General features: G+C 37.1%; 1 pseudogene across 4 annotated transcripts; it reads right to left on the bottom strand.

The window, feature by feature from the left end:
- Window positions 1-22,108: 22,108 nt before the first annotated feature.
- Window positions 22,109-26,137, bottom strand: LOC120070120 (pentatricopeptide repeat-containing protein At3g14730 pseudogene; annotated as a pseudogene). 4 transcript variants are annotated; one of them, XR_016525117.1, is made up of 3 exons: window positions 25,949-26,137; window positions 24,808-24,955; window positions 22,109-22,906 (listed from the first exon to the last, which is right to left on the bottom strand). The product of XR_016525117.1 is annotated as a pentatricopeptide repeat-containing protein At3g14730 pseudogene, transcript variant X4 (transcript). The 4 variants fall into 4 exon arrangements; XR_016525116.1 differs by having other exon boundaries at window positions 22,109-22,587; window positions 22,751-24,955; window positions 25,949-26,111; XR_016525115.1 differs by having other exon boundaries at window positions 22,109-24,955; window positions 25,912-26,111.
- Between the last annotated feature and the right edge of the window lie 1,066 nt (window positions 26,138-27,203).

The following is a 27,203-nucleotide window of genomic DNA, read 5'->3' as shown; positions in this document are numbered from 1 at the left end:
CACTGTTAATGGTTAAATTTATTGTGGATGTGTGGATTAATGGATGTTTTCAGGATGATTAGCCTCGGTTTGATTTAAATCCTTTTACATTTGTGATTGTTTGTAAAGGCCCCTGCATTTTTTGGCATTAATAATCGTTATCGAGTCTATATTCAAAGTTTGTTTGAAGTTTTGAGTCGTTCATCGAAGAAGTTCTGGGCAAGTGTTGCGGTTCTTCGACGAAGGAGGCGATCTAGAGTTGATCGCATCGTGCAGAAGATATGATACATGATCACTGTTGATCGCATCGTGCAGAAGATGTGGTATGCGATTGTTGTTGATCGCATCGTGCAGAAGATGTGGTATGCGATCGTTGTTGATTGCATCGTAAAATCGATGGAGTACGCGATCGCTGTTGAACGCATCGGTTAAACGATGGGGTATGCGATCAAGAGTTAATCGTATCGTTTTGATGATTGGGTACGCGATCACTGAGTATCGCGACATGTAGACGATGAGATGCTCGCGTATCGTTTAATGCGCGTGCGCTAGACGATCGTTTAGGTCAGCAAGCTTCATCACTTAGTAACTGACTAAACGATCGCTAAGTAACGCAAGGTAAATCGTTTACTTGTCGTCGCACTACGCGATCGCATAGACTTTCAGGCTTCGTAGCCTCGTCATCGTCTACGCGATCGTTTAATAATGCTCCTATCGTCTAGTGCGCGTTGAACGATCGTCTACCTACTGAAGTTTACTACACGATGGAGACCTTCTGGCAGTTCAAGACCCGGTTTGCTCAATGAAAAATGTAATAGATAGGATTTTTTCATTCCGATTTTTGTAAAGGCTTATCGCGGTCCATTAATTCTGTATTTATTACATGCGATGTATGTTTTTTATATGTCATATGGTATGCACATATAGTAAATCTCACCTTAGGTTATGCAATGGTCATGCATCATCTCTTTATTGTAATTGTTATAATTTAGAGAAGCACGATTTAATTATGTAAGAGCATGCTTATGCATCATATAATATAAGAGTTATATTTATGCATGCATAAAAAGCATTGACATGCATCATCTTTATATTATAATTGTTATTGTATAAGGGTGAATGATAGCATGTTGCTTGGTTGTTACACGTTATATAAAAGTTATATATAGTAATGATAGAAATTGGATGAAGCATGACACATAGGTTATTTTATAAATGTTATAAACACCTCGTTGTGCGCAATGGTTATAGTTATTTATTTTTAAAAGTTAAAGAGAAATTAGAACTAAAAGAAATAAGAAAGAAATGCATGCTCACTTAGGTTTAATTCATGGTTTTAAAGTGTTTAAAACTTGGATAACATAGACCTAAGATCACGGTTCTAATACGATTAGTAACCCTAAGGCTTTAATCTTTTAATCAGTTTAATAGGATTAAATTGACTAATAAAAGGTTAAAGTGTAGCAAATCTATCTATAAGGGACCTTTTGTCTAAGGCGGGTTCTGTCTAGGCTGGGGTATTTAAGTTGACGGAAACACAACACCCCTACCTGGGAACTTACCTAGAAAGGTGAATTAGATAGATTTGATGCATGCATACAAGTTAAGGATAGTCCATTAAAGTGTTTAAATGTGACTACTTGAACTTGTTCATATTTCATAGACAAACGTTGTTTATGAACAGAGTTTAAAAAGACGACTTAGACTAAAATCAGTAGTCGGATTGTCTAGGTTAATGAACCCTTAGGTAGAACATTTAGTGGGAGGTACTTGTGGCATAAGATGCTTTACTTAAACCTTTCACGTTTCTCCTAAATAGTCCACACCGTGAGATCTACCCTCGGCCTCACGGCAACGTTTGCGTGTCCCCCTAACGGATGGTGTTTGGGTAGGTCAATATCAAGGTGGATGGAGAGAGTGTTCATAGTAAGTGGGAGCGGGAAGTGCGACAGCATATCCTTCGGTCTCCCTCGTTAGATTGAATAAAGTTACTGTGCATCGCCTCGAGGCATCCTGGGAGTGTCTCCCTAAAGGATAGCAGTTTTGCGCGTTTCTTTATTTGATCTCCTGTAAGAGGATAAGGTAACTTAGTTTCTTGTCCTAATCTACTTCTTCCCTACGATGGGCTCATTAGGGCGGGACTCTGGCACTGAAAGCGAGGGGTTACACTTACACGGAATAGTTAAAGATTAACAATTCTGGACCAAAAAATGGTGCCTGTTAGGTTCAGTTCCAAGAGTTGGTTCTGCCTAATGGTTGAGAATGTCTCATCCCAGTGAAGGGACAACTGATCACCCCACCGGTAACGTTTGTCCTGCCTCACTGAGGCATCATTGCAAAATAAAAGTCTGTTACTTAGGGTACTTGAAACTGTTTTGCAAAACTGATGGGTTTAAAAGTGGTTTAGCAAAATCTAATAAAGTTTTGTTCGTAATTTCAGCAACATTTTCAAAATGGCAACACACATGTTAGCATTGTAAGCGTCGAAAAACTTACTGGCAATAATTTCGCAACATGGAAACACATGATCACGACGATCCTGATCATCGAGGATCTCATGTTTGCTCTCACGGAGGCTTGTCCTCCTATTCCAGCTCCGAATGCCGCTCAAAATGTTCAGGAGGCATACGAGCGATGGACAAGGGCAAATGAGAAGGCCCGAGCCTACATCTTGGCAAGTCTTTCTGAAGTCTTGGCCAAGAAACATGAGCCTATGGTCTCAGCGCGTGAGATCATGGAGTCCCTGCGGGGGATGTTTGGACAACTGTCTGGACAGCTTATGCATGAGGCTCTTAAATACATATTCAACTCCAAAATGGAAGAAGGCACCTCTGTTCGTGAACATGTGCTAAATAAGATGGTCCACTTTGATGTGATGGAGTTGAATGGGTCTACCATCGATGAAGGCAGCCAGATTAGCATAATCTTGCATTCTTTGCCGGAGAGCTTCCTGCACTTTGTTAGTAATGTGATTATTAACAAAGTGAAATATAACCTTACAACTCTCCTCAACGAGTTGCAGACATACCAATCTTTACTAAAAAGTAAGGAGAGGCAGAAGGATGAAGCAAATGTTGCTTAATCCTCCAGAACGTTCCATAGAGGTTCGACCTCAAGAACGAAGTCTGCACCTTCTGCTTATAACTCTGTAAAGGGGAAGAAGAAGAAGGGTGGTAAGGGAAAAGGGAAGGCACCTGCTAACCCATCGTCTGTCGCACCAAGGAGGCGTCCACAGGTTGCTAAGGGAAAGTGTTTCCACTGCAACCAAGATGGACACTAGAAGAGGAACTGTCCTCGGTATCTAAAAGAGTAAAAAGCAGCCAAGGCTAAGGCCAAGGCTGATAAAGGTAAATGTGATTTACTTGTACTTGAAACTTGTTTAGTGGAGAATGATGATTCTGCCTGGATAATTGATTCAGGCGCCACTAACCATGTTTGTTCTTCTTTTCAGGGGATTAGATATTGGCGACAGTTGGAGGCTGGTGAGATGACGATGCGAGTAGGCACCGGGTACGTCGTCTCAACTGTGGCAGTGGGAGGACTCCAGTTAGCTTTACATAATAGGTTTCTTATTTTACATGATGTATATATTGTTCCCGAACTAAAAAAGAACCTAATTTCTATAAAGTGTTTATTGCAATGTAAATATACTATCTCGTTTAATGTGGATAAAGCGTTTATTCATAAAGATAGTGTTTTTATTTGCATAGCAAATCTGGAATCGAATTTATATGTGCTAAGGTCGTTAGCCATTAATTCCCTCCATAATACTGAAATGTTCAAAACTGTCGTAACTCAATCAAAACGTCAACGAATTTCTCCAAAAGAAAATGTCCAACTTTGGCATCTTCGTTTAGGGTACATAAATCTCAATAGGATTGAGAGATTGGTGAATAATGGACTTCTAAATGAGTTAGAAGAAAATTCTTTACCAGCATGCGAATCTTGCCTTGAGGGTAAGATGACTAAACGACTTTTTACTGGAAAAGGTTATAGAGTCAAGGAGCCTCTTGAGTTGGTACATTTCGACCTTTATGGTTCTATAAATGTGCGAGCCCGAGGTGGATATGAGTATTTTATCAGTTTTACTGATGATTACTCAAGGTACGGGTATGTTTATCTTATGCAATGGAAGTCTAAATCCTTTGAAAAGTTCAAAGAGTTCAAGGCTGAAGTTGAAAATGATGGAACATGAGATATACACAGCGGAAAAAGGATCTAATTACACTCTAATTGGTTTTAATTTAAAGAAAAAAGCATGCAATTAAAGGGAAAAATAGTAAATTAAAATGAATAGCATACAACCTTTGAAGCTCCCGAAAACCACTTTTCCTCGCTGAATCTCGACACGAACTCTTTCGAACCACCACTAGAGTTAACCTACTATCCTCTGGACTCAGAATCGGGTTGTGGGACCTGATGGATGAAGAAAATCGAGAGAGAGAACGAGATGGAAAATAAGAATGAATTTGGGTTTGGATTTTTATTTTTCTAGCCCAATTTTGAAAACTAAAATTGGCAAAAATGTCAAAAGTTTTTCAATCATAATAGAAAGCCCAATTTATAGAAAAAAGTCATGCAACAATTGCATGAAACAACTTCATAAAAACCCAACACCTAGAATCTACTATCTAAGTGAGCTTAATGTCTCCACTATAAGCTAACACCTAGCCCACTATTTTGTTAGTGGAATTATCCAACAAAAGTTTGGATTTTCCTACTAACTTTAGTCAAAGGGCAAAATAGTAATTTTGTCAAAGTCAAACTTTGACCAAAAAGTCAACATTTTGATTTTTTATGATTTTTCTCGTGTTGACTAATTTTGACCTCCCGAGCATGAATCCACATTCATTTTCTCGAAACTAAAATCGCATTTGAATATAAGGTCGATCAAAGTTTGACTTTTCAAAGTCAAAAGTCAACTCTTTGACTTCTTACATCTTTGACCATTTCCATTATTTCCGAGCTTCCGAATATGAATGTATTCATATTCTTGATATTTAAATCATTTAAATATTAAATTGTATCTCTAAACTGAAAAATCGGCCACTATATCACATATACTTGTCGGTTTATCTCTCTTCACCTAATTCGAACAATTCGAATTATTCTATCACACTATTCTAAGTTTATTCCATATGAGCTAGTAGGGGAACCTAATGGACCTATAGATCATGGACTCCAACGATCCGAGATTAGCTGGCTAAAACTCTTTTAGACGGAACTAATCAACATTCGTTTACTAACGGGTCATTTCACTATAGTCCCGTAGTTGCACTCCCCTCACTATTTATATATCTGTGTCCATTTTATATAACCATGATTAGTAAGCTAATCCTTCACAGGTTTTTCATAATCTTGGTTGGGTCATAAAAATTGTTTTACCCCCAAGACTACATCTTGTTCCTTAAGTTCCACTGATCCTCTAATGAACAATTGGTTTAAGGTCCAACCTATAAATCGAACCCCTCCCAGGCCAAGGAGAGGGTAGGGCCCCTTGTTCAAGACCTGGATTCAGTATTAAAGGGAACAACCTATCTACTATCCCTATAACGGGTAGGAGTGAATTCCATCTTGTACCCTATGTTCCCAGCTATCCACCTGATCTTACCCCTGAAATGGGAGGCTTATTGGGCCAGCAATAATGAGCTGCCCTCACCTATGCAGATCTAAGGATAATTCTGAGTGAACATGAGTTCATAATTAGCTCAGGGTTAAGATTAAGTTACCTAGGTCATCAATTAATGAAATAGTCAGTTTTATACATAAAACGACATTTAGAACGTAAAAAGTGACTATTTCATGGTTTAGTCTTATGCAAACTCATTGCATAGGATGCCCCCACTTTCATGTCTCTACATGAGCGATTTAGGATCACATCGTTTGTACTAACTACAAAATGGGTCGCATCCATAGTGTCCATAGATTAAGGCGTCCAACCTCATTCATATACTATATACCATTTTGGCTATATATTTGAACTTGATCTACATTTATGTCACTACATAAAGTTCAAACTATATTAAATAGCCTCAGGACCTTAGTTTATTGGATTCAAGATTACAATTTCAATAACAACTTTATCGAAAAACAAAACAGAAAATGTTTATTAATTTACAAACTACGAGTTTTAGGATATAAAATCCAACAAACTCCCACTTGGACTAAAACTTTTAATGGAGTATCACAATATTGAATTTAAGTGAGAAACATATGAGTACATAAAAACATATGAATACAATAAACTAAGGCATATACCCAAAAGTTTTCCCACTTGTCCTAGTTTACAAACTTCGTAGACCTAGACTCTGTAGGTGACCTTTAAACACTTTAGCCGTGAGGGCCTTTGTAAAAGGATCAGCAATGTTTTGCTCAAAAGATATCTGGGTTACTACAACGTCTCCACGATGTACAATCTCTTGAATCATATGGTATTTGCGCTACACCACTATTATCACAATATAGGGTGATAGGCAGATGCATATTTGAAACGACTTCCAAATCTGTCAAGAATTTTCTCAACCATACTGCTTCCTTTGCTGCTTCACAAGCAGCTACGTATTCAGCTTCCATTGTGGAGTCCACAATACAGTTTGCTTCACACTTCTCCACACTACTGCTCCTTCATTCAGAATGAACACTGATCCCGATGTAGATTTTCTTGCATCTTTATCGGTTTGAAAATCAGAGTTAGTGTATTCAGTAATGATCAAATCCTTAGTACCATACACGAGCATGTAGTTCCTCGTTCTCCTAAGATACTTGAGGATATTTTTAACGACAGTCCAATGATCATATCTAGGATTGGACTTATACTTACTGACTATCCCTAATGTGTAGCATATGTCAGGTCTAGGACATAATATTGCATACATTAGGCTCCCTACTGCAGAAGCATATGGAATGAGTCTCATATCCTTAACCTGTTGAGGTGTCTTAGGACATTGATCCTTTGACAAATGAATTCCATATCTGTAAGGTAACAAACCTCTTTTGGAATTCTGAATCTTATACCTAGACAACATTTTGTTTATATAAGTTACTTGAGATATGGCTAGTGTCATGTTCTTGTAATTTCGAATAATCTGAATCCTGAGAACATATCATGCATTTCTTAAATCTTTCATTTGGAACTGCATTGCTAGCCATTTTTTGATGTCAGTTAGGTAACCTACTTCATTCCCAATGATTATAATATCGTCAACATATAAAACTAAGAACGCTATAGTAGAATTGACAATCTTCTTGTAAACACAAGGCTCGTCAACATTCTGTACAAAGCCATAAGATTTGATCGCAGTATCAAATCTTATATTCCAAGATCTAGAAGCTTGTTTCAACCCATAAATGGATTTTTGAAGCTTATAAACCTTTTGTTCTTGACCTTGTGCAATAAACCCCTCTGGTTGAGCCATATAGATACTTTCCTCAAGATTGCCGTTTAGAAAGGCTGTCTTGACATTTATCTGCCAAATTTCATAGTCATAAAAGGTGGCAATGGATAAGAGTATTCTAATCGACTTAAGCATGGCAACGGAAGAAAAAGTTTCTTCATAGTCCACTCCCTCTCTCTGGTTATAACCCTTTACCATAAGTCGAGCCTTAAAAATTTGTACTTTACCGGCTTGGTCTCGTTTTCTCTTGTAGATCCACTTACAACCAATTGGTTTTACATCATTTGGTTGATCTACAAGTTCCCAGACAGAATTGAAGTACATAGACTCCATTTCGAGGTCCATGGCTTTGACCCACTGATCATAGTCCACATCTTTTATCGCCTGTTTATAGGTCGATGGATCCTCTATGCCGTCATCAGGTATGACAACTTGTATTTCTGTTAAACCCAAGTAATAGTCCACATCGTTTATCGCCTGTTTATAGGTCGATGGATCCTCTATGCCGTCATCAGGTATGACATCAGTGGGTTTCTGTTAAACCCATTGATCATAGTCCACATCTTTTATCGCCTGTTTATAGGTCGATGGATCCTCTATGCCGTCATCAGGTATGACAACTTGTATTTCTGTTAAACCCAAGTAACAGTCAAGCTGATGAACAACCCTCCCACGACGTCGAGGCATTCTCAACTCTTGATAAGGATGTGACTGACCAGATGTACTGGTTTTATCTACTACTTTAGTAGATAAACTAGTTCTATCTGTAGCGTCTTTGGAAATTTCATTCAATACTAGTCTACTACGAGGTTGATGACTTATTATATGGTCTTCCTCTAAGAATGTGGCATTTGTCGATAGAAATACCTTATTCTCTTGAGGATCGTAAAATAGACCACCTTTTGTTTCTTTTGGATAACCTACAAATAGGTATAGTTTTGAACGACGTTCCAATTTTTTAGGATTTTGCATCCCCAAATCCTAAAGTGACGTAAACTGCCTTTACGGCCTTTCCATAGCTCATAAGATGTTTTTGAAACACTTTTAGAGGGAATGTTATTCAAAATATAGACAGCAGTTTCTAATGCATGTCCCCAAAAGGAATCAGGTAACTTAACAAAGCTCATCATTGAGCGAACCATGTCCAACAAGGTTCTGTTTCTTCTTTCAGATACACTGTTCTGCTGAGGCATATTAGGTGCAGAGAGTTATGACTTGATTCGTGTTCTATCATCTAGTCCTGGAATCTTAAGTCCATGTACTCCCCACCTCGATCTGATCGTAGTGTCTTAATTGTTTTACCTAACTGGTTCTCAACCTCAGCCTTATATTCCTTGAACTTTTCAAAAGAATCAGACTTGTGATGCATTAGGTAAATATGACCATACCTTGAATAATCATCAATAAAATTGATGAAATATTCATACAAACCTCGAGCTTTGACATTCATCGATCCACAGAGGTCCGAATGTACGAGCTCTAAAGGAATTGTGGCTCGGAGACCTTTTCTAGTAAAAGATCTCTTAGTCATTTTTCCTTCAAGACAAGAGTCACATGGAGGTAAAGAATGGTCTTCTAACTGATTTAGGAGTCCATTCTTAACCAATCTCTCAATCCTTTTGAGATTTATGTGGCTAAGTCTTAGGTGCCATAAATAGGCATTAGAATAAACTTTTTATCTTTTATTCTGAGTTTCGACTGTTCTAAACATCTCAGATTTAAGACAAATTTTGCTTTAGTTGGTCTTAACTTATATAAGTTGTTTTCAAGATAGCAGAACAAATTTGAATACCTTTTCTGAAACTGAACGCTTCATTAACTTCAAAAGATATTTTATACATTTGTTCCAATATACATGTGATAGATATTAAATTTCGTCTCATTTTAGGAGCATACAAAACATCTTTAAGTATGATATATCTATCGTTGAAAAACAACTTCAAGTCTCTCACTGCTTCGGTCGAGACAACCTCTCCTGTTCTAACCTTGAGGGTGATCTCGCCTTCTTCAAGCTTTTTCCAGGAACTAGTTTCCTGAAAAGAGAAGCGATTCAGGTTGAGGTATCATACTCTACTAAACATGTTTCAGCAACTAGTAAATCAAATTTATCTTATGCTTCTTTCGAGGCAGGGGCCTGAGGACATTTCTCAAAGACAAATCTCAAGTCATCTATTACTAGTGTTGAATTCATATTTGTTTTCCATGTTGAGTAGTTGTCGCCGTTAAGTTTTTCAGAAGCTAATAGTTGATCTAAAGAGCTAGTCATGCTGGAAAAAAAAACATCATTTTTAGTAAAAAAAAAAGACATTAATCTTTCAAATCCAATCAAGTTTAGCAAAAAAACTAATAATGTAACCTTCATTATTATATTCTGCAACGATATTTCAACGGTTTAGAATAACCTTCACCGGGAGGTGATCGACTATTCCTCCGTTGAACCAAGACTATCTTGACTAGATACTATCATCAGAATACTCTTATTCCTATAGTAACTTAGTTATCACTACTTTGGTCAAGAATTTACTAACACTTAGTAATTCTCGTAAGTGTGACCCTCCATTTTTAGACCTCAAAGATCGGAATCATTATGCTCCCGAAGTTGGAAAACAAGAATGAAAACGGACCTGAGAGACCCTATCAATTTCTAGAGTTCGCGGAGTTCTGAATCCTATAATACAGCCCTCCGATTGGTAAGGTCGCTCCAGGGCAGATATGCAGGCACATTATAGGAATCTCACGGTGCGACCTAATGAAAGAGACCGTAGGATGTGTTGACACACTTCATTCTCCCACTTACTATGAACAATTTCCCCTATTCACCTTGGTATTGACTCATGCAAACACTCTCCGAATGGAGTCTGCTCCCAGGGCGGCCTAAAACCAAGTATGAATCTCACGGTGTGAACTCTCAGGGACGCTAGAGCTAAAAGTACATTAATTCTCTCTAGCTGAAGTGTTCTAGACAGTTAGGGTATAAAATACTTAGCGATACATTTCATCTAACTAAACATATCATAAGTCTAAGTGATTCATCCGAGTATAACTTTTATACTGGATTTTTAACCTACGATGTCTAGGTGATAAACAAACTTTATTACCTCACACCGCTCACGCATGCTCATAAAATTGGTTTAACCTAACTCAGACGCCGGCTCGATCTCCAGGTAGTAGGTGTTCTGTGAACCGTCAACTTAAAAACCTTCAACCTTAGTCATCTTATCTGACTTTTTGCCAAGATCTTGCCGGGTGAGTTTTCTTGTAACTTTCGGTTTTACAAGATATCGACCTATTTTCTATGAAAAATGGGATTGCTTGATGTTTAACCCTAAATGAGCATGCATCTTATCTTTGTTATAGATTTTAGAATTCTAGATTATTTTATAGCAATTATAAAATAAATTATCACAATTATAACCCTAGAGCATTCATCTATAATATACTTCCTTCAAACAAAGATGTTTTAATATAACACTTATATTAAAACTAAGCATGCATAGTATATATTTTATAATACTTATAACATATAACAAATGCATGTCACATGCTTTTCCTATGGTGGGGTTTTAAAACTATATGGTATACTATATGCATACATAACCAAACAATATTATACATCACATGCATAATAGGTAAACAACACTAAAGTGGATCGATTTTGGCATTAAAAACAAAAAAATAACTAATTTATTACACAAATCAGCAACTAGCTTCCCGGAACCGGCTTCAAACACTTTGAACCATATGGAACTGCTCAGAAACCACTTGAACCAGCCCAAAAACTCCAAAAACCAAGTTAAGCCGGTCAAACCGGCTCAACTAGGTTAAACAGGCCAGTCCAGACCGGCTGGTCAACGCTCGTTGGCGTAGCCAACAGAGGCGCGGGGCGGGGCGGGTCGTGGAGGCGAGAGGCGCGCGGGTCGCAGGTCACGGGCGAACGACGCACGCAAGGCAGCTTCGGACGGAGAACCGGGTCGGGTCACAGAACGGGTTGGATACTTTGTTGACAACTGGCTCACGTGGGGCTTCTCCGATCCGGGTTGGATCTCTGCTTGGGTCGGGTCTGGAGGCTTATTGGGGTATGTGAGCCATTTGTTTCCAATTTTGCTGCTGTCCTCTCTTCCGGAATCAAGAAATTACAACCTAATTTCAACTCTAATGACTCCAACAAATTTACAAACCCTTTTTCATACATTAATGCTCATAAACATGTGAGCAATTACAAATTTCCATAAAAAATTTAAAGAAAAACAATGCCAAAATCATAATAAACCAACTTTAATCCATATTTCATTCAACACTTGAATAGAAAGGAAAAAAACACCCACCAAAGGTGAGCGTAATTAAAGCATGCTCTGATACCACATGATTGAACACGAGACATATGCAGCGGAAAAATGATCTAATTACACTCTAATTGCTTTTAATTTAAAGAAAAAAGCATGCAATTAAAGGGAAAAACAGTAAATTAAAATGGATAGCATACAACCTTTGAAGCTCCTGAAAATGGCTTTTCCTCGCTGAATCTCGACCCAAACTCTTTCGGACCACCACTAAAGTTGATCTACTATCCTCTGGACTCAGAACCGGGTTGTGGGACCCGATGGATGAAGAAAATCGAGAGAGAGAATGAGATGAAAAATAAGAATGAATTTGGGTTTGGGTTTTTATTTTTCCAGCCCAATTGTGAAAACTAAAATTGGCAAAAATGTCAAAAAAAATTCAATCATAATTGAAAGCCCAATTTATAGAAAAAAGTCATGCAACAATTACATGAAACAACTTCATAAAAACCCAACACCTAGAATCCACTATCTAAGTGGGCCTAATGTCTCCACTATAAGCCAACATCTAGTCCACTATTTTGTTAGTGGAATTATCCAACAAAAGTTTAGATTTTCCCACTAACTTTAGTCAAAGGGCAACATTTTGACTTTTTATGATGTTTCTCGTGTTGACTAATTTTGACCTTCCGAGCATGAATCCACATTCATTTTCTCGAAATTCAAATCACATTTGAATATAAGGTCGATCAAAGTTTGACTTTTCAAAGTCAAAAGTCACCTCTTTGACTTTTTACATCTTTGACCATTTCCATTATTTCCAAGCTTCCGAATATGAACGTATTCATATTCCTGATATTTAAATCACATTTAAATATTAAAGCTATATCTCTAAACTAAAAATTCGACCACTATATCACATATACTTGTCGGTTTCTCTCTCTTCATCGAATTCAAACAATTCGAATTATTCTATCACACTATTCTAAGTTTATTCCATATGAGCTAGTAGGGGAACCTAATGAACCTATAGATCATGAGCTCCAATGATCCGAGATTAGCTGGCTAAAACTCTTTTAGATGAAGCTAATCAACATTCGTTAACTAACGGGTCATTCCACTATAGTCCCGTAGTTGCACTCCCCTCACTTTAGATATATTTGTGTCTATTTGATATAACCATGATTAGTAAGCTAATCCTTCATAGGTTGTTCGTAATCTCGGCTGGGTCATAAAAATCGTTTTACCCCTAAGACTACATCTTGTTCCTTAAGTTCCAATGATCCTCTAATGAACAATTGGTTTAAGGTCCAACCTATAAACTGAACCCCTCTCGGACCAAGGAGAGGGTGGGGCCCCTTGTTCAAGACCTGGATTCAGTACTAAAGGGAACAACCTATCTACTATCCCTATAACGGGTAGAAGTGAATTCCGTCTTGTACCCTATGTTCTCAACTATCCATCTGATCTTACCCCTGAAATGGGAGGCTTATTGAGCTAACGATAATGAGCTGCCCTCACCTATGCAGATCTAAGGATAATTCCGAGTGAACAAGATATCATAGTTAGCTCAGGATTAAGATTAAGTTACCTAGGTCATCAATTAATGAAATAGTCAGTTTTATACATAAAACGGCATTTAGAACGTAAAAAGTGACTATTTCATGGTTCAGTCTTATGCAAAGCATAGGATGACCCCACTTTCATGTCTCCACATGAACAATTTAGGATCACATCGTTTGTACAAACTATAAAATGGACTGCATCCATAGTGTCCTCAGAATAAGGTGCCCAACCTTATTCATATACTATAGACTATTTTGGCTATATATTTGAACTTGATCCACATTTATGTCACTACATAAAGTTCAAACTACATTAAATAGCCTCAGGACCTTAGTTTATTGGATTCAAGATTACAATTTCAATAACAACTTTATCGAAAAACAAAACAGAATATGTTTATTAATTTACAAACTATGAGTTTTAGGACATAAAATCCAACAGAAAATGCATTAGATAGACGGATTAAAACACTTCGATCGGATCGAGGTGGAGAGTTTTTGGACTAGGTATTCTAGGACTATTTGATAGAACATAGAATCGTTTCTCAACTCTCAGTGTTGGGTACATCTCAGCAGAATGGTGTAGCGGAGAGGAGAAATAGGACCTTGTTAGACATGGTTCGCTCGATGATGAGTTACGCTTCCTTACCGGACTCGTTTTGGGGTTTCGCAATGGAGACTGTGGTATACATACTCAATTGTGTTCCCTCCAAGAGTGTTACAAGAATGCCTCTGGATGTGTGGAACGGGCGTAAGCTATTTTACATAACTTCCGCATTTGGAGTTGCCCTGCACATGTGCTTGAGGCTAATCCCAAGAAGTTGGAACCACGGTCGAGGTTATGCCTCTTTGTAGGCTACCCCATAGGTTCACGAGGGGGTTATTTTTATGATCCGACGGAAAATAGGGTGTTTGTTTCAATAAACGCTACTTTCTTGGAGGTGGATCATATAAGAGAGCACAGTCCACGAAGCAAAGTCATGTTGCATGAGCTTTCCAATGAAACTACTGAAACTTCAACAAGAGTTGTTGAAGAGCCTACTACATCAGCAAGAGTTGTTGATGGGAGTTCATCCAGTAGGTCAGTTCCACCTCAAGAGTTGAGGGAACCTCGACGTAGTAGGAGGGTCGTTCGCTATCTGGGTTTCACGGAAATCCTTGCTATGGTAGCAAATGACAACGTTGAGGATTCATTGTCTTATAAGAAGACAATGGAGAATGTTGACCGGGATGAATGGGTCAAGGCCATGGATCTCGAGATGGAGTCGATGTACTTTAACTCAGTATGGGATCTTGTAGATCAGCCTGATGGGGTTCGCCCTATAGGTTTTAAATGGATCTACAAGCGCAAACAGGGTGTTGATGGGAAGGTACAGACCTTCAAGGCTCGACTTGTGGCAAAGGGTTATACCCAGGTAGAGGATGTCTACTATGAGGAGACTTTCTCGCCTGTTGCCATGTTAAAGTCGATCCGCATCTTCCTGTCCATTGCAGCTTATTATAATTATGAGATCTGGAAAATGGACGTCAAGACGACTTTTCTGAATGGCAATCTTGAGGAGACCATTTACATGGTGAAATCCGAGGGATTCATAGCCCAAGGTCAAGATCAAAAGATTTGCAAACTGAATCGGTCCATTTATGGATTGAAACAGGCGTGTCGATCTTGGAACATACGGTTTGATATTGAGATCAAGTCGTATGGCTTTGACCAAAACGTTGATGAACCTTGTGTCTACAAGAAGATCATCAACCTTTAGTAGTCTTCTTAGTGTTGTATGTAGATAATATCCTACTCATTGGGAATGATGTAGGTCTACTAATTGCAGTTAAGAATTGGCTAGCGACCCAATTCCAAATGAAAGATTTGGGAGAGGCTCAGTTTGTTCTAGGTATACAGATTTTTTGGGATCGTAAGAATAAAGTGCAAGCACTGTCTCAGGCATCGTACATCGACAAGATGTTGTTCAAGTACTCGATGCAGGACCCCAGGAGGGGCCTACTGCCGTTCAGGTATAGAGTCACTTTAGATGCCTCAAGAGGTTGAGAAGATGAGATGGATCGGTCTAACCCAAACCATTTTAATGTTACTGACCCGTTTACGAAGGCTCTCACGGCTACAGTGTTTAAGGGTCACTTACGGAGCATAGGTCTACCAGATCGCTCGCGGCTGGACTAGGGCAAATGGGAGATTTTATTGTATTGGGCTTTTATGCCCTAGTTTATTATTTTGTACTAGTTTATTGTACACCCCACTTCGCTTTAGGACAAGTGGGAGATTGTTGAGGTTGATGCCCTAAAGTCTCGTGTCCTGTAGTTTGTAAACAGTTTGTACGAATGCTTGTGTTGTTAATATATGATATTTACTTGATATCTTGTATTTTTGCTCGGTTACTTGTTTTATTTGCTTTACCACAAACCAATAAACATAAAATCCTTGATTATATGTATGTGACTCAAGCATGTATGTAATGATATACAAGTGGATCATGTCTTGAGTGATAACCAAAATGGTCTGTAGTATATGGATATAAGAGGGAAACCTTATCCTGATAATGCTACGGATGTGGCCTGCTTTGTGGAATGGTCACAAGTGTTGTGACTTGTCACAGATGGTCTGATCTTGATCATCCGTGTTGGGGATATGCGAGTGGGGACGTCCTATACAAAGAGTTTGTATAAGACCTAACCACGAAGTGTTAACGTCTCGTTATATAACACCGTTCATGATAGAGACTTCACTTCACTAGGATGACCTTAGGTAACATGACCTCAATCCTGAGTGAGTTGAGAACTCCTACCATTGAGGGCGATCCTTTGATTTGTATGGGTGCGAGTGGCCAGGTCGCCGATTCAAACCTACCATTTTGGGGATTTGTCTGATTTGGGAGCTGGAAACTCAGCTACACAATATAGAATTCACTTCTTCCTCGAGGCAAGGGTAAGTAGATAGATAGCTCCCTTAAGGGTTGATTCTGGGGCTTGAACGATATGGCACCACACACCTTTTCTTGGCCCTAAAGGTGTTCACACATAGTTGACTATGTTGTATTGTTCATTAGAGGAATCAGTGGTACTTAAGGAGTGAGATATAACTACAGGGGCAAAACGGTAATTTGGCCCAACTGTACTTATGAGCATCTGTGAAGGGTCATCGTACTCATGATTGGTTATATCCGATGGACACAGAAATATATCTGTGGTAAGAAGAGTTCAATTGTTGGTCTTTAGTGGAATGCCTGACAGTTAACGGATGGTGGATCTCGTGGCTAAAGAGTTTAGTCAGCTATTCACGACCGTTGGAACTTCGAGCCACAGGTCCATTAGGTCCCCTGGGTAGCTTGGATAAAGTCGAGAACCAGTGTTTGGGTTAATTTGAAATGTTCAAATTGACAAGAGGAAGTTCGATTATATATGATATAATTGGACTGGTTACTTATATATGATATAATTGACTAAATGTATGAGATACATTATTTTGGAGGAAATTAGATATAAATATGATTTATATCAAGTAAAGGAGAAAATACTATAGTAGATATGTGATATCAAACTATAGGATAAAAATATAATATGATTATATTTGTTATTAATTAATTAGTTAATTATATGATAATTAATCCAAAAATCATGTTTGGACGTGGGTTAGTGGGAATGAGTCGGTTATTGTGACCGATGAATTGAAATGAAAATTGTTTTCATTTTTTGAATTTTCAATCGTTCAATCGTCGTCCAAAAAGAAATTGGAAGGAGCGCGTTGGTGAAAAGAAAATGATCGCTTAAGTAAATTGAGAGCCTATGCGATAGTCGCTCTTCGTCTAGATGATCGTCCACCTCGTGCCTAAACGATCGCTTAAGAATTTTGAGAGCCTATACGATAGTCCTCTCCACCTAAACGATCGTCCTCCTTGTGCCTAAACGATCGCGCACTAGTTCCTACATGATCGCATAGCTTCTCTAAACGATCGTATAGTGTGCTGATTTTGCTAAACAATCGTATACCATTTCCTAAACGATCGTTCAGTAAAACCTACACGATCGTGTAGCTTCTCCTAAACAATAAGCATTTTGCTATGCGATAGCGTCTTTTTCCCTCACACTTGCTTATCGCCTACATGATCTGTGTTTCCTCCTTCCTCTATCAAATTCACCAAAGACCATGCTTTGGGTTCTCACTCCGAGAATACCCGGGGTACTTTTCTGGTGGTGTCATTCCTACAGCGTTTGTGTTCGTGCTGCTATTGTTGACACTGCTGCTGGGCGTTGGAAGATCGCGTGGAGGGTTCTGCTGCGTTGAGTTCCAAAGTGTGAAGACTGTCTTCAACTAATATGGCACTCTCTCCCTGTTATGTTGTTGTTTTTAGCATGTCGATAATTAAGATTTGTTTGCATAACTGTACGTATGAATGTTTATTGTTGTATTTTGGTCACTGTGAGATCGGAGTGATCTGAACGCGCTCAAGAACTCTTCGGTAAGAGATCCTTCACTACAGGCTTACCAGTCCTTGATGAAAGTCAATGAGCATAAGGGAGAGGCAAATGTTGCCACTTTCTCAAAGAAGTTCCATAAAGGTTCGACCTCTAGAACGATGTCTGTGCCTTTTCTTTCGGCACCAAAAAGTAGAAGAAGAAGAAGAAGGAAGGTCAGAGGAAAGCTAACTCTGTTGTGGCCAGAGGGGCAGAAAGGCCAAGGTTGCCAAGGGAATGTGCTTCTATTGCAACTAGGAGGGACACTAGAAAAGGAACTGTCCCTAAAATTTGGCGAAAAAGAGGAAAGCTAAACAAGGTAAATGTGATTTGTTAGTACTGAAAACTTGTTTAGTGGAGAATGATGATTCAGTTTGGATAATTAATTCAGGTGTCACTAATCATGTTTATTCTTCTTTTCAAGGAATTAGTTTCTGGTTGCTCAGGACTGTGAGATGACTATGCGTATTGGAACTAGGAAAGTCGTCTCAGTTGTAGCAGTGGAAGGCCCACAATATCTTTTATAGAATTCTTATTTGTTATTAGATAATGTTTATGTGGTTCCAGATTTAAAAAGGAACTTGATTTCTGTAAAATGTCTACTTGAATAGAACTATTCTATAAATTTCAATGTAAATAAAGTGTTTATTTATAAGAATGATGCTTTTATTTGTCAGCAAACTTAGAAAGTAATCTTTATGTGCTAAGGTCGTTAGAATCTAAAGACCCTTTTTAATACTGAAATGTTCAAAACTGTAATAACTCATAATAAAAGACTAAAAGTTTCTCATAAAGAAAATGATTAACGTTGGCACCTAAGATTAGGTCTCATAAATATCAATAGGATTGAGAGGTTGGTAAAGAATAGACTTCTAAGTGAGATAAAAGGAAATTATTTACCAGTATGTGAGTCATGCCTTGAAGGCAAAATAACTAAAAGACCTTTTTCCTGGAAAAGGTCATAGAGCCAAAGAATCCTTAACTTGTACATTCAGACATCTCTAGTCCTATGAATGTTAAAGAAAGAAGAGCGTTTGAATATTTCTTTTTTTTTTTTTAGATGATTATTCTAGGTATTGGTATGTTTACCTGATGCAACATAAGTCTGAAGCCCTAGAAAATTTCAAGGAGTACAATGCTAAAGTTGAGAATACATTAGGTAAAACAATCAAGACATTTCGAACTGACCAAGATGGAGAGTATCTAGATTTAAGATTCCAAGACTATTTGATAGAACATGGAATCGTATCCCAACTCTTGTCACCTGGTACACCTCAGCAGAATGGTGTATTAGAAAGGAGAAATAAAACCCTGTTGGATATGGTTCGGTCTATGATGAGTTATGCTTAATTACTTGACTCGTTTTGGGGTTACGCATACATACTGCAACTTATATTTTGAACTGTATTCCATCCAAGAGTGTTTCTAAAACACCTTTAGAATTATGGAATGGTCGTAAAGGTAGTTTACACCATTTCAGGATTTAGGGTTACCCAACACACTTGCTTGAGGCTAATCCTAAGAAATTAGAACCTCGTTCAAAACTATGCCTATTTATAGGTTACCCCAAGGGAATGAGAGGTTATTACTTCAACGATCCTAAAGATAATAAAGTGTTTGTCTCAACAAATGCTACGTTTTAGAAGAGGACCACAAAATGTAGCATAAGTCGTGCAACAAAATAGTGTTCAACGAGCTTTCCAACAAAACTACTGAAACTTCAACAAGTGTTGTTGAAGGACCTTGTATATCAATAAGAGTTGTTAATGTCAGTTCATCTAATTGGTCACATCCACCTCAACCCTTAAGGGAGTCTCGATGTAGTGAGAGGGTTGCGAATCCACCTATTCGTTATATGGGTTTAACAGAAACCTTGACCATCATATCAAATGGAGATGTTGAGGATCCATTGTCTTATAAACAAGCAATAGAGGATATGGACAAAGATGAATGGATTAAAGCTATGGATCGCGAAATGGAGTCTATGTACTTCAATTCAGTCTAAGGTATTGTAGATCAACTTGATGAGGTTAAACCTATAGGTTGAAAGCGGATCTACAAGTGGAAAAGGGGAGCAAATGGTAAGATGTAGGCCTTTAGAGCTAGATTGGTGGCAAAGGATTATACCTAAGTTGAGGAAGTGGATTATGAGGAAACTTTCACACCTATTGCCATGTTAAAGTCTATCCGGATACTCTTGTCCTTTGTTGCATATTATGACTATGAGATTTGGCAAAAGGATGTCAAGATTTCCTTTTTGAATGGCAATCTTGAGGAGACCATCTATATGCGACAACCAGAGGGATTCATTTCCCAAGGTCAACAACAAAAGGTTTGCAAGCTTAATCAGTCTATTTATAGATTGAAGCAAGCTTCTCGATCTTGGAATTTAAGATTTGATATTTGTGATCAAACTTATGACTTTGATCAAAATGTCAATGAGCCTTGTGTTTACAAGAAAATCATCAACAGTTCAGTAGCTTTCTTAGTATTGTACGTAGATGATATCTTACTTACTGGGAACGATATAGGTCTACTAATTGATGTAAAATAATGGTTGGTGGTCCAATTTCAAATAAAAGATTTGGTAGAGGCGTAATTTGTTCTAGGGATACAGATCTTCAGAGGTCATAAGAATAAAATGTTAGCCTTGTCTCAGACATCTTATATTGACAAGATGTGTGTTAAATATTCGATGCAGAATTTCAAGAGAGGTTATTACCTTTCAAGCTTGGAATTATGTTATCTAAGGAGCAATGTCCTAAGACACCTCAAGAAGTTGAGGAGATGAGACAGATCCATTATGCATCGGCTGTTGGCAACCTGATGTATGCAATGTTATGTACTAGACCTACATTTGCTATGTAGTAGGGATAACCAATAAATATCACTCTAATCTAGGATTATATCACTGGACCACTGTTAAAACCATCCTCAAGTATCTTCGGAGAACGAGGGACTACATGCTTGTGTATGGGTCTAAGGATTTGATCCTTATAGGATACATTGCTTATGATTTTTAGATGGATAGGGATTCTAGGAAATCCACTTCAGGATCAGTGTTCACTATTAATGAAGGAGTTGTGGTCTGAAGGAGCACTAAGCAAGGTTGTATAGTTGACTCTACCATGGAGGTAGAGTATGTAGCGGCTTGTGAAGCTGCCAAGGAGGATGTGTGGCTCAAGAAGTTTCTAATTGATCTAGAAGTTATTCCAAACATGTTAGTGCTTGTCCATCAATTCTGTACTTTTCTCTTAAATCTCATAAATTTTCACAACAATTTAGCTTTGTTGTAGTTTTCTCTTAAACCATATCAATTTTGTACGATACATATATTTTATAAATCATTGAAAGCATATGAGATTATATTTTAAAGTTAAATTAAAAGTTTAGTCCAAGACCCTTGAACTACAAAATGACTCAAATAGTAGAAACTTTTCTATGGCATATCTCTTTTTAAAAAACTTATTTGTTATTGACCCTTTTGGCTTTTGATATACCACTTTTATCCTTAATATTAAATACTTCACCTTCTCCTCTATTTCCTACCTCTCTTTTCCTCTTGCTTTCAACAACCAAAAAACGAAATTTCAATTTCATTTAAAAGTAAAAATACTTCAACATTTTGCTCAATTTATAAACATAGTTGGAAAGAACACAAAAAAAACATATAAGAACAAGTAGTCATTTAGCTAAAACGGAGTTGTATCAACAAAGATATGACAAAATAAAATCATCGTACGGGCAAAAAGTGTGCGTGGTTGTTGACGTCAAGGTATGTGATCGCTGACATCATAGTGTACGATCGCATACATCATGGTGCACAATTACTGACATCATGACGCATGATCGCTTTGTAATTTTGTTTTGGTCATATATCCGTTGATACAAATTCGTTTTAGCTAAATGACCACTTGTTTTCATACATTTTCTCATATTCTTTCCAAATCATACTTGTAATTCTAACAAAAAAAAATTAAACCATCTTCAATTTTAGTACTCCAAAAGTAAAATTTATCAAATTTTAAAAGTTGTGGGCTCAAAGTTAGGCTAAATTTGTAGTTTAATCTTTGTTTAACTAATTTTCAAAAGAAAGCTTATTAGTGGACAAAATTGTTATACCATACCTAGTATAAGATTAAGATTACAATGGTTGTCTAAGTTTGAGATATCAAGTTTAAAAGTAAAAATTAATTTTTTCCCTTTCATTTTTTCTCATTTACATTTTTTACTACAGAAAACATCAATAAATCATGTTTTCATCCACGGTCGAAATTTCATGAATGTTGAAGTTTTCTTTTCTTGTTGTTTTTTAGTTGTAACATATAACTTCAAGAAATGTCGGAGAGACTTGGAATGCTTTACCAGAAGATGGATGAGGCATATACGTGCAATCCACTCGAGATGCAGACAGTAAAAAGTATTTGTTATTAGAAAACAAATATTTTATTGATGCTATTGAAATGTTACAAAATATACCAGAGATCCTATAAAAGAAACCACAAAAAAAGCTCTAATTAACTTCAAGATCATGATACTATAAATGGTAAATGGGGAACATAATTTAAACCAACAAAAGAATTATTATAATAGAATCTATGAATAGTTGTGGATGCATGGCTGAAGATGTTATGAAACACGTGCAATGCGCTCTAATAATCTGCAGCCATTCTTGAAAGGATGGCTGGCCAAAGGTCTCCAATTAGGTCTTCATATCACTTGGGAGAGTCATTAACCATTTGAAAGACTTTAGGATGGTGCATCGATACTCATGAGAGAAATTCTATGTAACAAGGAAAAGTGTTCTTGGACATCGTTACAATTTATGCATAGAACACAGAATACATCCTCTAGGCAATACGGAGCCGTTTGGCCATTGTCTCATGCACAATGGCGAAGGGCCTGTTTGGAGTAAATTTTCAAGTTCTTAAGTTGGAAAGTCCCAAACCGCCCCATAAAACACTCTTTTATCTTCTTTAGGTATTTGTCCTTCCAAATGCTTTTGTAGAGGGGATGTAACAACCAGCCTATTGAGACTCGTAAACTTATAATAGAGAGAACAAACCTTAAAAGTGCTCGATGGATCCAAAGGCCACAGGAAATCGTTCTTCCTTGCTGCGAAGAGTGTCTTCTGTAAGCGTGTTCAAAGAAGCCCATTCTTCCATTCCCTCCTCAATCAACTGTAAATTCATCCATGTGTTTTTTAAGCCTTTATTCCTATCTGGTAAAAAGAAAGGGTCAATTCAATTGCAAATACTAACATAGCTTAAAATGAATGCATAACTTCATCATGAAAGTATCCAATGCCACAAAGGCAATTAATCAATGCATTTAATTCATGATGTGTCCTGTCTCCCATGCTAAAAACATACAGCCCATCCTTGAGTTCAATCCAGCTACAACCTGGTGTCTTCTTAACATTTTGTTCATTCATTGTTCGTCTAACCTCCAATGCTTCTTCATATCGACCTACGACTCCATACATACTAGACATCAATATATAACTACCACTACCACAATGCTCAGGTTCAAGTCGCGTTATCTTTTCTCCAACAACTTTTCCCAACTCTGCATTCCCATGAAGTCGACATGCTCCCAATAATGCCATCCACAAAACAAGGTTTTCTTGAAGAGGTATTCTTTGAGCCAGCTCATAAGCTTCCTCTACATGTCCTGCTCGACCGAGCATGTCGATTATACAAGTATAATGCTCAATAGTTGGAACCACACCAAATTCAAGTTCCATTCGAGTTAAGAATGATCGCCCTTGATGTACAAAACCTGCATGACTACAAGCAGATAAAACTCCAACAAATGTAACAGCATCTGGTTTAATTTGAGCCTCACACATAAGATGAAACATATCCAATGCCTCTTTACCATATCCATGCATTGCATAACCCATAATCATGATGTTCCAAGACGCCACATCCTTATTCCTTGTTAGATCAAATACTATGTCAGCATTTTTCATGCATCCACACTTCGCATACATGTCCATAACAGCATTGTTTAATAATACGTCATCACCGTTTTCATTTTTTCCCAATCCGTTAACAATCATATATCCATGAATTTCTCTACCATGCATGAGGGCAGCCAAGTGAGAACAAGCTGGAAGTACAGCAGTGATAGTAACCACATCAGGTAGAACCCTAGAACCTAACATCTTGCCAAAAAGTCTCAAGGTACTATCATGATCACCACATTGCTCATGAGCAGATATAACTGAATTCCATGAAAACAAATCCTTCTCATTTATCATCTCAAAAATCATTAAAGCATCTTCAATATGCTTGCATTTCCCATACATATCAATCAGTGCATTTGAAACTGCAACACATGAACTATAACCCATTTTTGTTACAATTCCATGAATTGCTCTACCATTGTTAATATCTCTCATCAAAGTAAGAATAGACAAAATTCCAGTCATTGTAAATCTACAAGGTGAAATCCCTTCTTTACCCATATTCTTAAAAACCACTACTGCTTTGTTGAGGCGACCAATTTGGGTGTAACCATTGATCATTGCATTCCAAAGCACAACATCTCTCTCGGGTAACTCTTCAAAAACTTTCTCTGCATCCTCCATCATGTCAACCTTCAAGTAAGTATTGACAAGAGCACTGCCAACAAACACATCCAACTCCAATCCCATTTTAAATAAACAACCATGAATCTTCCTAACCTCCATGAACTCACAACAAGCTCTAACTACACATGGAAAAGTGAACTTATCAGGCATTACACCCACTGACCTCATTCTCTTATAAAACTGAAACCCATGTGCTGCAAGTCCATTTGCAACAAATCCAGCAATTATTGCATTGTATGCAAACACATTACGCTCACGATATGGATCGTGGAAAACTAAAACAGCCTGTTCCATTTGATTGCATTTAGAGTACATGTTGATCAAGCTAGTAATGGATGAAGGCAAATGAATAAATCCAGAAGTGATCATTAAGGAATGAAGCTGTTTTCCTTTAGTGAGATTCTTGTGGTTGGCATATGATTGGAGAACAAAATTGCAGGTGGCTACATCATAGTGTATTTGAAAAACTAGAAGTCTGGAGGGTAAACAGAAAAACGGAGAGGAGAATAAATGGTGCTTCTTACCGATGATTTTTGAGAGGATGGTCTTTTTGCTCATTTGATTCATATAAGCCAGTGTGAGAAAATTTGCAGAAGTTGATATGAACAAAGGTCATCTATCAATGATGTCATGAAACATCCACCGTGCAATTCTTAATTTTGGCATTACCACCTACAATCACAACATACCCGACATATTTAGATATGAGCATGCACACACAAATATACACATGTGAATACATGTTTTAAAAAGAAAGAATTGCAATGGCATCAAACAAGAATAACTGGAGCAAAATTTCTTAAAAACTGAGAACACTTTTCATTATAGATAAACCTTTATTATTCGGAATCTGAAAGCAATTAAAAAATACAGCTCGCCAAATTCAAACATGAATAATAGGAGAAACATTAAAATAAACGAAAAAGATAGAGCAAATCAAGTCAGAAATATCTTGGGAAAAACCAGCAGGCAGCAAGCCATCCTTTTGTTTTCTCCCCTTCTCCTGTAGTAACACTAGCCTTTAATAATAGTAAAGAAAGCTTACGCAAGAGGGGTAACAAGACATTAGTGATGGGTGTGTTTCCAATTGGTACAAATTAAAAGGCTTAAATACACAAAAAAGGCTCTAATGTATGGCTAATTTCAATTTACCCTTAAAAGTTTTAGAATTTTTACTACATTTTGATACTAACACCAAATTCATGCCAATGAGATATAAACATACAAAATTTTGATTTTTTTTCCCTTTCCATTTCTGTCCACAGGGACAAATGAAAAATAACAGGGAGCTCCAATCATAAGTGCAAAGCAAAACGAAAATCTAAGTTTTATTAGGGTTGTTTCTACAAATGGAAGTCGAATGAAACGAGGGTTTTTCGTGTGTTCCATTTCCAGTGAACCCAAATTAATTGAATACGAATCGTGAGCAGAAAACAACAGTCCTCGCCTCTTCTGCACTTATATATACCAGTAAGAAAAGGGAGAAAAATCAGCATTACTCGATGAAATAAGAACAACGTGTAAGAGATGAAGAAGACAATGAGGAGAGACCAGAGTTGAGACTCAGTGAAACAGCAGAAATCGCAGAACTGAAAGCAAATTAGATTAAAGATCAAACTGAAACTGACATGGGAAACTGGAAGAAATGAGAAAGAGAAGCCTCACCGCCGCCGCTGGTCGCCGGATCGAAAATGAATTGCGGGTACTTGGTGAGTAGCCGTTCGGACCATCCTCGAATTTATTATCTTCATTATAGCAAGAACCATGGTTTCGTCGATATTCGACTGCTTCTGGCGTAAATTTCGTTGCTTTCGGTTTTAAAAGAATGAAATTGAGGATGCATGGACACTTTTCTCGGTTTTTGTTTTTAGAATCTTGAATATTAAAATTATTTTTTCACCATTTTTTTTTCTCAGTTAACTTGCACCTTTATTTAAGTACAATACCTAAATTCTTAGTCCATTCCAAAAACAATAAGAAATTTTTTAAAATTATTTTTTAAGTTTTTAAAATTTGTCTTAATTTTTTAAGTCATAAATAAAAAATAGAGAATAAAGGAAGAATTTAAAAGTGAAAGTAATGTATATCAACTTAATTTTCAAAAATAAAAAATCAAAAACCAAATAATTGTCTGGGACATAAGTAATTTAATTTTACTAATCTTAGATCATTCACTATTCAAGATTGAACATGAATTATTTCAAGATCCTTCACTATTCAAGATTGCACATTTATCCAAAAAAAAAAAAGTTTATACACGAACTTTTAACTTCAACATATCAACTCAATGTCCAAAAACTTCTTAATTTAATTGTGTTTTTATGTCTTATTTATAATCATATTTATAAATAGAGTGAAATTTAAAAGTTATTTAACTTTTATTGCCTTCAATAGTCAAAATAATCTAAATTTAATGAAATAATCTAAATTTAAACTTTGATACTTATAATTAGAGATGTCCAATTTTCCCACGGGAATGGGCCCCACAGGGATTCCCCGATTAGGCGAGATTAGGCGAGAAATGGGGGAGGGAGTGAGGGAAAAAAGTCCCCGTGAGCTAAACGGGAATGGGGATGGGGACAGAGAATGCATTCCCCGTCCCGACCCCCACCCCGCCCCTGTTCCCGTCCTGATTAGCTTCTACATGTTTATTTAGTATAATTATTTAATGTTATGTTGTTATTATTATTATATAAATATTACATTTAAATTCCAAATTTGATTATTTGTTAGGAAATATAATGAATATGTTTAAATTGAATATTTAAAATTAGATTATATATGTGAATAATTTGCTTATATTTATTTCTTTCTACTAAAAAATAATTAGTTTTTTTAGGTAAAAATTTGAGTAATTTATCTTTAAGTTCAAATTGTCATGTAAAACTAACCATAATAAACAATTTAGTGATAAAGTTAA

Source organism: Benincasa hispida, chromosome 12, assembly GCF_027475165.1.
Source record: "Benincasa hispida cultivar pf3 chromosome 12, pf3_genome.v1.1, whole genome shotgun sequence".
In the NCBI taxonomy this organism is placed as follows: Eukaryota; Viridiplantae; Streptophyta; class Magnoliopsida; order Cucurbitales; family Cucurbitaceae; genus Benincasa; species Benincasa hispida.
Note: the sequence above shows the minus strand (reverse complement) of the source record. Positions and strands in the feature narration are given on the sequence as shown.